Genomic DNA, 11789 nt, shown 5'->3' with positions numbered 1-11789 from the left:
AGCGAAATGTGATTTTGATTGGGTGATTGGTTGTACAACTAATCGTATTACCATTCAAATAACGTCTAATTGATTTCATAATGAATAATTGTCCGCCGCCGAATGAACGAAGTTATATCGGTTTAGCCGTCAAGCCGCCGCCGCTAGAGATAAAAATTTAGCGTCAGCCGCCGTAGGCAAAAATGGGTCGGTTTTATTCTCTGCCAAGGAGCAGAATATGAGGCGGTATTGGGGTAAGGTTTGGTGGCCGTTAATTTGAATGATTCACGATTGAGTAAACCAACCCTGTATTTTAGTTGGAGCTGGTAATACCGAAGAAAATAGAAAAAAATGGGAATTGTAAAAAAATGGGGGATATTGGAAAATTAGCATTTGGCGGGGAAAACAGGGGGTATATAAACATTGACTGCGGGAAAATCGACATTATCAAACTGAGCAAGGAAGACAAACCTCTGGCATTTGTGTGTTCGTCCATTATAAGAAAACTAAATATCAAACAATAGTGGTGTTTTTTTTTAAATACATATCGTACTAACGTTTATTATTGTGAGTATTTTGTGCATTAACAACTCGTAGAATAAATGTTAATTAGAGTAAACATATTTAAATGGTGATAGGTATATTTGCTTCCGATTGGTGAGACAGCACTGGCCTAAAAGGACGCCTATGAAGGCCAGTGCATGACATTATTTGGAGGAGCTGTCCAGTAACTGACACTTTGATGAAAAAAAAGCAATTCCGGCATACATTAAATATAAACTACGTCAAAAAAGGCGAGACCATTTGCGGCATCAAGATTGAGCCCACCATTATTGGACATCACCGAGCAGTATATTCAATTTCCAAATTTGGCTGTTGAGGGAGATCACCAGTGAAGTACAAGTGTGAACCTGCAAAGGAAAATAAATAAGCCCATAAAAAAAAAACAGAATAAATATAACAGGTAAATCTGTGTCTCACTAGTATTGTGTGATGTCCGTCCATAAGTTGAGGTAGATGATTGTGTCTTCCACATATAATTCCTGCTGTTTGGTAAATAAAAAAATAGAAACGGTTGAAGTGGTGTTCCAAAACCTGAAAAGAAAAAAAAAGGAACTGATATTAAAAAAATAACTGGAAAATAATATATAAAAATTAAGAAAAGGATTTATTTATAATTGATTAACATAAGAATGTATAGTAAAAGTTTAGGATTAAGAATCTAATTGTTAAGACAGCGATTTTGTAAGGGGAAAAATATCTTTATTGAGTGTTTAGGCTTTGGGTGGTAGGATTTCAGGATACTTGTATTTAGTTTGGTACTGCGAAGTTGTTTTGAGCCGCAGACTGATTCTTTTAAGAGAGCTCTTTTACTAGATTTCTATAGAGTAAATTATTGGCGAGGAATAGGCCATTTGAACAAGGTTCTGAATCTGGGTCATCCTAGAGATTGTGCCAAGAGGTAGTTACAAAGATATCTTTCTTCATAACATCTGATTTAACTATATTGTTATACAAAAAAAAAAAAATCAATATTAATTGCATATGAGAAAAGAAATTGTCATTTCCTATTCTTTTATCACAATTTGTGGTGTTTTGATTAATAAAATTGTAATGTCTTGATCTGTTGTTAAGAAAAATGTTGTGTTGGTAATTTTTGGTCATTGGGGGGGCCGAGGTATGAAATAATTGTGTGAGAAAATTGTGTGTGTGGTATCAGGGGCCCAAAGAAATATGTTATTGGCTAAAATGGAGTGTTTTTGGGTCATGGTTGGGAGGGCAAGCGTGGGGTCATAACACCAAGACCTCTGGATGAATGTTTTCCGCTCGAGATAGTCGTAAGTCGCTTTGTTTTGTATTTGTGTATATTCAAACTCGTTCGATGTTAGTGCTCTGGGTTTGATATAGGCGGGTTGAGTCCCACACCCATAGAGATCGCCGTAGTCAGCCGGACAGCCATGTCAAACGCCGCTATAGACGCACATAACAAATAAATGAAATGAAATGAAAAACTCTAATGACCCAGAGTAAAATGTGGTATTGTACGACTGGATTTGGTAAGTTAGGTTAGTGACAGCCTATTATTTTTAGACTTACTTAGACTATTTAGTCCATAGTGCTACCACAAGTGGGGAACTTGCCTCTTATCAATTAGTGCCGATTCTAAGTTTAGCTCAATGACAAAGGACCTCTTTCTTATAGCCGAATTCGAACGCATTACGGTGAAACCAATTAGAGAAACTTTGAAACACTTAAAAATGTCACCAGCATCACTGTGAGGATATAATCCGCCGCTTGGTATTCCTTCATGTTTTTCTTGAAATGTTGAAGGAGAACATCATGTGAAAAAATGGATTTAGTACAACAGTTTGGATTATTAAGAAAATAATATTTTGAATTTGTATAAATTTTTCCAAACATATCAGAAATCAATTCTATTTATGATTTTAGAAATAATATATTTTGTATGCATCCATTATTTCGCAATGCAAATACTATATGAAATGTATTACCTGATTAAAGAGCAATTTACCAACGTACAAATTCGTAAACGAAGTTTTTTTGGAATAAAATTTTTGAAAGCATTTGAATGCGGGAATTATGCCTGTAAAATTAAGTCCATCCCAGTCTATAATTATACATAGGAGTCATATTAACCGATCTCCCAAAGTTTGACTTCCGGAGCCTCCCGCCCTTTAAAAAAACATTTAAAAAATGTGGCTTCCATATACGCCGTTCTTCATATTGGACTTTTTGAAGCTCATGGAGGTTTCAACCGGAGAAATTTGGTAGGTGATATCAGTGTATACATTCCTGAACGCAATTCATGGTGAAGGGCAAATTAGATTCGGACTGGCCGAACATTCGACCTATGTACTTGTTTTGGCAAAGTACTCCTGTTATTTGATATAATATTTGAAGCTGAACAACGAAAGCCGCAATATTAAACATTGGCTAAATAAAGGGTGATTTGTTAAGAGCTTGATAACTTTTTAAAAAAAAAAACGCATAAAATTTGCAAAATCTCATCGGTTCTTTATTTGAAACGTTAGATTGGTCCATGACATTTACTTTTTGAAGATAATTTCATTTAAATGTTGACCGCGGCTGCGTCTTAGGTGGTCCATTCGGAAAGTCCAATTTTGGGCAACTTTTTCGAGCATTTCGGCCGGAATAGCCCGAATTTCTTCGGAAATGTTGTCTTCCAAAGCTGGAATAGTTGCTGGCTTATTTCTGTAGACTTTAGACTTGACGTAGCCCCACAAAAAATAGTCTAAAGGCGTCAAATCGCATGATCTTGGTGGCCAACTTACCGGTCCATTTCTTGAGATGAATTGTTCTCCGAAGTTTTCCCTCAAAATGGCCATAGAATCGCGAGCTGTGTGGCATGTAGCGCCATCTTGTTGAAACCACATGTCAACCAAGTTCAGTTCTTCCATTTTTGGCAACAAAAAGTTTGTTAGCATCGAACGATAGCGATCGCCATTCACCGTAACGTTGCGTCCAACAGCATCTTTGAAAAAATACGGTCCAATGATTCCACCAGCGTACAAACCACACCAAACAGTGCATTTTTCGGGATGCATGGGCAGTTCTTGAACGGCTTCTGGTTGCTCTTCACTCCAAATGCGGCAATTTTGCTTATTTACGTAGCCATTCAACCAGAAATGAGCCTCATCGCTGAACAAAATTTGTCGATAAAAAAGCGGATTTTCTGCCACTGATTTTGGTAATAAAATTCAATGATTTGCAAGCGTTGCTCGTTAGTAAGTCTATTCATGATGAAATGTCAAAGCATACTGAGCATCTTTCTCTTTGACACCATGTCTGAAATCCCACGTGATCTGTCAAATACTAATGCATGAAAATCCTAACCTCAAAAGAATCACCCTTTACAACTACAAGTTTGTAACAAATGTACTATTTAGAAAATGGTCTGATACGTAGCACATTACGTTCCCCATGTACTAAGCAAACTTAATATCCAACTCCGTTGTTTTTAAATATTGACTCAGTTACAGAACAAATCGCCGTTGCTTTTTAATGACCTGGGTTTCTTCGACAGTATCGATATCGGAAGACAAATATCGATAGTACCTTAAAAATAAAACTATCGATAGTAGCACTATCGATCGCCTTGCAGCTATATTTGTCTGTTGCTATTACCGTGATAAGTTGCTAAAGATCGTCGCAAAAAAAGTTAATTTGCTTCATATTTCGTGAAAATTGTGCATAGATTCATAGATTGTGGAAAACGAATTTAAAAAAAAATACAAACGAAAGAATAAAATAGAAATTTGTGTATTAATCACTTTTCAAGATGCAAAGAAAGAGAAAAGAATAATCACTCAAAAAGTGCGAGGAAGAAAATTGAAGAAAAATAAGTGATCAAGAAAAATATTCATACAATTATTTTTTACTATAATCTTAAAAATAATATTACCGTATGATTAGTGAGACAAAGAAATTCCATTTGACATTTGGACAAAGAAATCTTAACTGTTTCCACCATCTTCAAATAGGATTAAATCCAACTTTTCCACATATTCATTTTCAAGTAAGTATTGCGTCTCCCCATTCCTCAGCCCACTGCATATATTCACCCAACATACTATCTATTTTATTTACATTTCCTTTTTTGAGATTATTTATCGCGAAGTTTCTCTAGAGATGAGAATACAGAGCTCACAATGGTTGGTCGTTGACGGCGATATCCCATAAACATTTTAAGGCCGGTGCCATGATGGTTTATCGCCGAAAAATTGGTGAATAAAAACAATGCGATTATGAAAATGAAAACTCAACGATTTGACAAATCTCAGCGCGAAAAACGAACACAAAGCCGTAAAGACTTATTAAGTAGTAATTTTCTGCCGCAATTTCTATATATATTTTCTTTTTTTGTCTATTCGTAATCTTTGAATAACCGCTGCCGCTGAATAACTCTTTGACGGCGTGGGTTTCATGAGTATTGGCTGTGATTTCCTCTTTAATTTCATATGATCTTGGTGCTTTTTTGTTTCCCCTTTTATTTTTATCTCAACGAATATTTAATCAAGTTGTTTTTGTTTTTATCAAAGTCACCTGCTTTTCTTTATCTTGTTTCATCGACGTTGAACGTACGTATTTTGTTTTTTTTTTTTTATTATTATTCGTCTTTTTGTTTGTTATAACAACTTCTTAGCCAGGTGATTTTGCGTATGCACAGTGGGCCTATGTTTATAGGTAATAATGCATTATACTCGCATTGAGACTACCAAATTTATCTGAAACTTTATCGGGCCGCCATTTTAACCTAACCTACCAAATATGATTAGGTTTACTAAATAGTTTCTAGTCGATATATATGAACTTTTAAAGGGGTCTCTTAATCAGGTTCCTTGTGAATTTAGAACAACGAAATATTAGTAAAATAAGAAGAAGCTAGTGTGATGCTAATATAGGCCCTATCTGCTGAAAAGTTAAATCGCCTAAAAGAGTTAAATATGGATGTATTCTTTACGGATGGATCGGTTAAACCGGGGATCACTGGCGCGGCCCTCATTCATAGTGGCACTGGAGTTATATTTGCATTTTACACGTATAAGGGACTGTCATCAATGTCTGGGGAATTAATGGCAATTGTCCAGGCGGTTTAATGTGCGGTACGTAGCTACATCGCCAAAATTGCCATTCTGACTGATAGTCTCCGTAGTCTTCAAGTTTTTGAGAAAATGTACACACGACATTTTCTAGCTGAACAATTCCATTTCTCTGGAAGCGGAACTACACTTTATCCCGGGCTACTTCGGAATAGAATAAAACGAGGCCGTAGATCAAGCGGCCACCAGAGCTCTTGAAATTGGAACCCCTTGGGATATCGTATGATGCCGTCAGAGCGATAGCTGATAAGGTCAAGGAGAAGTGGATCATTAATTATGTGGGGTTAATTAATTATGGTGGGTGGCAGGTCTTATTACTACGACCCAGGCAGGTTTGAACAGGATTCATGAGGATACTGTAGCTGAAGCGGTGAGAAGCTACAAGGTTAATCCTGTTCTTGGAGTCCGACCACCGCCCATAGCACCGGAGGAAAGAGAACTCCCACGGCAGACTAGGGTAGTTTTGGCCCAATTAAGATCAGGCAAGTGCAGCCGCCTCATTTCCTACTTATCGGTGATTGATAGCAGCGTAGCTGACGTTTGCCCAATTTGCAACCAAGGGCCACACGACACGCGTCATCTTTTCTCTTGCCCAGCCAAACCAACCGACTTACCACCAGATCACTCTGGACACACCCCACTTTAGTCGCAGAGTTCCTTGATCTGCCAACAAGCTGATGTACCAAGCGTGAAATGGATGAGATCACAATAAACTGTTACAACAACAACAACTACGACCTATTCCCCGCTTTTAAAGGGTTTGCCACCCAAACAATGCAAAACCATAAATAGAATTCTTAGTGGCTTCTGCTACTCTAAGTCAACTTTATTTGATCTTAAGGTTATGCCTTCCCCTTTGTGTGACCATTGTCAAGTCGTGGAATTATCAAATCACATCATTTTAGAATGCAGCAAACATAACCAACTGCGGCGAAATTTTTCTGAGCTTCTGAATTGTGGCAATGTATCAGAATTCATCAACGAGAATGGCCTTAATAAGTTACCGACAATTTCTAATTTCCTCCGTGTGACCGGAATATCCCTTTAACTCATGACTGGTTAGTTTAATTTGGAATGGCGTTTTACATCAACTGATGGGCCAAGATAATCACATACATAAATGTCATAAAAATTTATAAATAATATACATACACCCAAAGAAATTTGTTTGTAGACACATCTGCTAAAAAGGAGAAAGTCTACTCTATTGGTGATTTTCGAATGTCCTCGGTAGTCAAAGGGTTAAGAACTTCATATTTAAGAACTTCTGCCCAATTTATTTATTTCACATTATTTTTAAAAAATTAAAAGCCACAAATAAATTGCAATGCACTACTAAATCTAAATTTCACAAATACTGAAGTAAAGACATGAAGATAAAAACTAGCTAAACCTAATTTTGTCAATATTTCACAATTCAAAAAATGACATTTTATTGGATCAAATAGTAACTAACAATTAAATGGCCGGGGGTTCAGTCCTTTATCAATTCAATAGATGAATTCGAATGTCAAATAGACATTTCTCAAAGATTGTAAACTATCGAAAGTCCATTAACTCTTTGAAAATTGATAGTCTAGTGAAAAACAAAAGAAAACACGGCTATTATCAAATTGTTGCATTTTAATTTATATTCTCGATATTCATTTATATCTCTGTTTGTTGTAGTACTTTGTTTGGGGTTTTCCCATTTCGTGTTGTATGTTTTTTACATTTAATATTTCTTACTCTTTCTCTGGTCGGTTGGAAATTTGTATTCTCTGTTAATGTGGCATTGGAACGATATGTCATCGACTGACATTGGCTTTGTTTAAATAACAGAGGGATTTTCCTACGTAGACCCTCTTTCCATATGCTTTATTTTATACAATTGCGGAAGAGGAAAAAAAATGGTGTAGATATACACAGTGTTTTGGAGTAAGCTACATCAGTTCATATATATAAACTAAAAGATTTTGTAACATATAGCAAATGCTAATTTCTTTCAGTATATTTACGAGAATTTTTAATTTTATTCAATAGAAAATTTTGTCAAAATTTTATTTTTATAGAAAATTTTGTCAAAATTTTCTTTCTGTAGAAAATTTTGTCAAAATTTTATTTTTATAGAAAATTTTGTCAAAATTTTATTTCTGTAGAAAATTTTGTCAAAATTTTATATCTATAGAAAATTTTGTCAAAATTTTATTTCTATAGAAAATTTTGTCCAAATTTTATTTCTATAGAAAATTTTTTCAAAATTTTATATCTATAGAAAATTTTGTCATTGTATTTCTATAGAAAATTTTGTCAAAATTTTATTTCTATAGAAAACTTTGTCAAAAATTTATTTCTCTAGAAAATTTTGTCAAAATTTTATTTCTATAGAAAAATTTCTCACAAATTTTTTTTTTATAGAAAATTTTTTCAACATTTTATTTCAATAGAAACTGTTGTCAAAATTTTATTTCTATAGAAAATTTTGTCAACATTTTATTTCTATAGAAAATTTTGTCCAAATTTTATTTCTATAGAAAATTTTGTCTCAATTTTATTTCTATAGAAAATTTTGTCAAAATGTTATATCTATAGACAATTTTGTCAAAATTTTTCCTCTGTTGGTCAAGCTTTGAAACTCATAGATATGTTGCCAATATGACTGAGAAAGGATAATCGACGCTAAAAAAAACTTTTTGATGTTTGCTCGAAACTGGGATTGAAGCCATGATCCTTTGTATGCAAGGCGGACATGCTATCAATTGCATCACGGGTTTAAATGTAAAAATCGACATCGCCAGACACAAAACCAATTGTATGAAATTCATCCAAATTTGTGAAATATTCCACTTTATGAACTTTGAATCACATTTTGTTGTAGTAACATTATTTGTCCCAAAGAGCTAAACTATATGTATTCGAACACAAGTGTTCAGGTGTTTCATTCACATAATCAGTTCATTTTCAAGCTCATTATTTTTGGGTTATCTATTGACGGTTTGTGTTAGTGTGTGTGTATTGTGTCTACCTCTGTTAGGGGAATTACCTTTAATAGTTTCCAATTCTCTATATGAATATGTAATTATTATGGCTGCTACAATAAATTATAATTTTTTTTCAATGATAACGTAGCGAAAGAAACGAGACATGTCGCAAAATTCTTAGAAATTTCTTATCAGTCATGCCAAACTTATCTTAATTTGAAAATGCAAAGTAAACATATAAAAATGAACACACTTTTATTCGCATCGTGTATTTTTGAAATATTGGTAAGAAGCACCAAATAAATGTCCGCGTACATGATATGGTTTCTTTGTTTTTTCTTTTAACTCTTTCCTCGAGAAATTTTGTTTAAACAAGTTATTTGTGGTTTTGTATTAACTATGGCGGCATTGTATGCAAACAGAACAATGATAGCAGCTTTTCTTGGGCAAAAGTTGACATACATATTTCCAATATATACAAATAAAAAATATAATAATGAATTTTAGGAATACAACAATACATTAATTTTAACACGGCAATGGTGGTATTACCCGAAAATCTTCAGCTAACGACAGAAAGTCGAAATGTCGTTCTGTTTTTTTTTTTCGAAAATGGAGTCAAATCGATTAATCGATTTTTGATTTTGGTCAAAATCTACAACTTAAATATTTATAGTGGTCAAAAACGGTTAATCAACATTAACGAAACACTCGATAATCGAATTTGAATTCAAAAGTCGACTTTTCAATAATCACAAAAATACGGTAAACCACTCTCTGAGGTATTATGGTAAATTTTGTCAAACTGTGTGGCTGGCAGACAGTCCTATGTGTAATGCAGAGGAAGGACCTCTTTGCCTAGGAGAAATAAACAAGGCGTTCCTCAAGACGGCCCCCTTGTTTTTAACTTTTAATTTAATTTCGACTAATATTTACGTAACTGGATCTCCTCTTCCACCATCGGATGCGGATGAGTGTTCCATAGTTACATCAGGTAAAGACTTCAAGGAACGTGAGTTTGGAAGTAAAAGAATCCAGAAGGTTAATGTTTTGGTAGATTTTGCAAAACATTCCTCTTCAAATGTAAATTCTCTATAAAATTAAAATTTTGACAAAATTTTCTATAGAAATAAAATTTTGATAAAATGTTCTATAGAAATAAAATTTTGACAAAATTTTCTATAGAAATAAAATATTGACAAAATTTTTTATAGAAATAAAATTTTGTCAAAATTTTCTATAAAAATAAAATATTGACAAAATTTTCTATGGAAATAAAATTTTCACAAAATTTTCTATGGAAATAAAATTTTGCCAAAATTTTCTATAGAAATAAAATTTTGGCAAAATTTTCTTTAGAAATAAAATTTTGCCAAAATTTTCAAAATAAAATTATGATAAAATTTTCTATAGAAATAACATTTTGAAAAAAATTCTATAGAAATAAAATTATGAAAAAATTTACTAATTTTGTCAAAATTTAATATTTTGACAAAATTTTCTTTAGAAATAAAATTTTGACAAAAGTTTCAATAGAAATAAAATTTTGACAAAATTTTCTATAGAAATAAAATTTTGACAAAATTTTCTATAGAAATAAAATCTTGATAACATTTTCTATAGAAATAACATTTTGACAAAATTTTCTACAGACATAAAATTTTGACAAAACTTTCTATAGAAATAAAATTTTGACAAAACTTTCTATAGAAATAAAATTTTGACAAAATTTTCTATAGAAATAAAATTTTGACAAATTTTTCAGTAGAAATAAAATGTTGACAAAATTTTCTGTAGAAATAAATTTTTGACAAAATTTTCTATAGACAAAAAAATTTTGACAAAATTTTCTATAGAAATAAAATTTTGAAAAAATTTTTATATAGAAATAAAATTTTGACAAATTGTTCTAAAGAATTAAAATTTTGACACAATGTTGTATAGAAATAACATTGTGGCAAAATTTTCTATTGAGATACAATTTTGACAAAATTTTCTATAGAAATAAAATATTGACAAAATTTCTATGGAAATAAAATATTGACAAAATTTTCTATAGAAATAAAATTTTTACAAAATTTTCTATAGAAATAAAATATTGATAAAATTTTCTATAGAAATAAAAATTTGAAAAAATTATCTATAGACATAAAATTTTGAAAAAATTTTCTATAAAAATAAAATATTGACAAAATTTTCTATGGAAATAAAATTTTCACAAAATTTTCTATAGAAATAAAATTTTGACAAAATTTTCTATAGAAATAAAATTTTTACAAAATTTTCTATAGAAATAAAATTTTGACAAAATTTTCTATAGATATAAAATTTTGACAAAATTTTCTATAGATATAAAATTTTGACAAAATTTTCTATAGAATTAAAATTTTGCCCAAATTTTCTGTAGAAATAAAATTATGGAAAAATTTTCTATAGAAATAAAATTTTGATAAAATTTTCTATAGAAATAAAATTTTGACAAAATTTTCTATAGAAATAAAATTTTGACAAAATTTTCTTTAGAAATAAAATTTTGACAAAATTTTCAATAGAAATAAGATTTTGACAAAAATTGCTATAGAAATAAAATTTTGACAAAATTTTCTATAGAAATAAAATCTTGATATCATTTTCTACAGACATAAAATTTGGACAAAACTTTCTATAGAAATAAAATTTTGAAAAAATTTTTATATAGAAATAAAATTTTGACAAAATGTTCTAAAGAATTAAAATTTTGACAAAATGTTGTATAGAAATAACATTTTGACAAAATTTTCTATTGAAATACAATTTTGACAAAATTTTCTATAGAAATAAAATATTGACAAAATTTCTATAGAAATAAAATATTGACAAAATTTTCTATAGAAATAAAATTTTTACAAAATTTTCTATAGAAATAAAATTTTGATAAAATTTTCTATAGAAATAAAAATTTGACAAAATTTTCTATAGACATAAAATTTTGCAAATTTTTTATATAGAAAGAAAATTTTGAAAAAATTTTCTATAGAAATAAAATTTGGACAAAATGCAACCCTCGTAGTTGGTTTCCAATAAATTCGTGTGCTACAGCCAATATGTATTCCCTGTAGACATATGTATATATTTTACTCTGCCCTTTACTTGTATACATATTTCAAAATGAAGTCTTGCTATTTTCAAAATTTCGCCACTTCCACCTGTGACAGACTATCAATAAAGA

General features: G+C 31.2%; 1 protein-coding gene and 1 long non-coding RNA gene across 2 annotated transcripts in view; both read right to left on the bottom strand.

Moving 5' to 3' along the window:
- The window catches only part of LOC142241559 (zinc finger protein 277), a 62810-nt gene that overhangs the window by 47272 nt on the left and 3749 nt on the right, over nucleotides 1–11789 (bottom strand). The gene's annotated exons all lie outside the window — the stretch shown is intronic.
- Nucleotides 509–1091, bottom strand: LOC142240779 (uncharacterized). Its single transcript, XR_012723386.1, has 2 exons — nucleotides 961–1091; nucleotides 509–890 (listed from the first exon to the last, which is right to left on the bottom strand). It is a non-coding gene; the product is annotated as an uncharacterized LOC142240779 (long non-coding RNA).

Source organism: Haematobia irritans, chromosome 5, assembly GCF_050003625.1.
Source record: "Haematobia irritans isolate KBUSLIRL chromosome 5, ASM5000362v1, whole genome shotgun sequence".
Lineage (NCBI taxonomy): Eukaryota > Metazoa > Arthropoda > Insecta > Diptera > Muscidae > Haematobia > Haematobia irritans.
The sequence above is the reverse complement of the archived record's forward strand: the minus strand, read 5'-3'. Positions and strand labels throughout refer to the sequence as shown.